This window comes from Diuraphis noxia, unplaced genomic scaffold (genome assembly GCF_037042655.1).
Source record: "Diuraphis noxia isolate RWA-SAM2 unplaced genomic scaffold, SU_Dnox_SAM2 contig0022, whole genome shotgun sequence".
Taxonomy (NCBI): Eukaryota; Metazoa; Arthropoda; class Insecta; order Hemiptera; family Aphididae; genus Diuraphis; species Diuraphis noxia.
Window position 1 is genome coordinate 2,883 of NW_028301732.1, and position 2,118 is coordinate 5,000.

Sequence of the window (2,118 nt, forward strand, 5' to 3'; positions counted from 1 at the left end):
GCAGTGCGGCCGACCACCTACGACACCGACCACCGGGCGCGCGCGGATTGGGACAGTGATAATACAACATGCACACTGTCCTTATTACCATCTGGTAATTTTTTTTTCACCCGACATGAACAAATCTTCTCCCGTCCCACCGACCGCGGTCTACCCGGGCAACCCCGAGCGCATTTCGTCTAACCGACCACCCGTGACGTTGTTGCAAGTCGTCGACCACCGTACGCACCCGCGTAAATCGAACGCTGCACGCCGCGTGGCTGCACGGCACGAAAAAAAATGGCGCCGCCTGCGCGGGCGGGACGCAAATCGCGTCCCGCTAGCCGGCCGCCAGGCGGTCCCGCGTAGCAGTGCGGCCGACCACCTACGACACCGACCACCGGGCGGCGCGCGGATTGGGACAGTGATAATACAACATGCACACTGTCCTTATTACCATCTGGTAATTTTTTTTTCACCCGACATGAACAAATCTTCTCCCGTCCCACCGACCGCGGTCTACCCGGGCAACCCCGAGCGCATTTCGTCTAACCGACCACCCGTGACGTTGTTGCAAGTCGTCGACCACCGTACGCACCCGCGTAAATCGAACGCTGCACGCCGCGTGGCTGCACGGCACGAAAAAAAATGGCGCCGCCTGCGCGGGCGGGACGCAAATCGCGTCCCGCTAGCCGGCCGCCAGGCGGTCCCGCGTAGCAGTGCGGCCGACCACCTACGACACCGACCACCGGGGCGCGCGCGGATTGGGACAGTGATAATACAACATGCACACTGTCCTTATTACCATCTGGTAATTTTTTTTTCACCCGACATGAACAAATCTTCTCCCGTCCCACCGACCGCGGTCTACCCGGGCAACCCCGAGCGCATTTCGTCTAACCGACCACCCGTGACGTTGTTGCAAGTCGTCGACCACCGTACGCACCCGCGTAAATCGAACGCTGCACGCCGCGTGGCTGCACGGCACGAAAAAAAATGGCGCCGCCTGCGCGGGCGGGACGCAAATCGCGTCCCGCTAGCCGGCCGCCAGGCGGTCCCGCGTAGCAGTGCGGCCGACCACCTACGACACCGACCACCGGGCGCGCGCGGATTGGGACAGTGATAATACAACATGCACACTGTCCTTATTACCATCTGGTAATTTTTTTTTCACCCGACATGAACAAATCTTCTCCCGTCCCACCGACCGCGGTCTACCCGGGCAACCCCGAGCGCATTTCGTCTAACCGACCACCCGTGACGTTGTTGCAAGTCGTCGACCACCGTACGCACCCGCGTAAATCGAACGCTGCACGCCGCGTGGCTGCACGGCACGAAAAAAAAATGGCGCCGCCTGCGCGGGCGGGACGCAAATCGCGTCCCGCTAGCCGGCCGCCAGGCGGTCCCGCGTAGCAGTGCGGCCGACCACCTACGACACCGACCACCGGGCGCGCGCGGATTGGGACAGTGATAATACAACATGCACACTGTCCCTTATTACCATCTGGTAATTTTTTTTTCACCCGACATGAACAAATCTTCTCCCGTCCCACCGACCGCGGTCTACCCGGGCAACCCCGAGCGCATTTCGTCTAACCGACCACCCGTGACGTTGTTGCAAGTCGTCGACCACCGTACGCACCCGCGTAAATCGAACGCTGCAAGCCGCGTCCCGCTAGCCGGCCGCCAGGCGGTCCCGCGTAGCAGTGCGGCCGACCACCGGGCGCGCGCGGATTGGGACAGTGATAATACAACATGCACACTGTCCTTATTACCTTCTGGTAGATGAGGACAGTGCACTGTCCCTATCGTCCCCGATAGCGATGAGGACAGTGCACTGTCCCCTATCGTCCCCGTTAGCGATGAGGACAGTGCACTAACCCCCTCGTCACCGATAGCGATGAGGACAGTACTGGTTCGAATGATATTTCACTGTCCCTTTCCTCCTCTGGTGAATGGGGACAGTGTCGTCACCGTAGCCCTGCACACTGTGCATCACGGTCGCGCGGCTGACAAGCAGCAGTCTACTCCGAAATTCCATGGAGTCGGCACGTCGAACGGTTTTGACAAAAAAAAAAAATAGCGCCCGTCGCCCGGACCTGCGGGCCAGTCGACCGCGACCGAACCACGAACCTATCC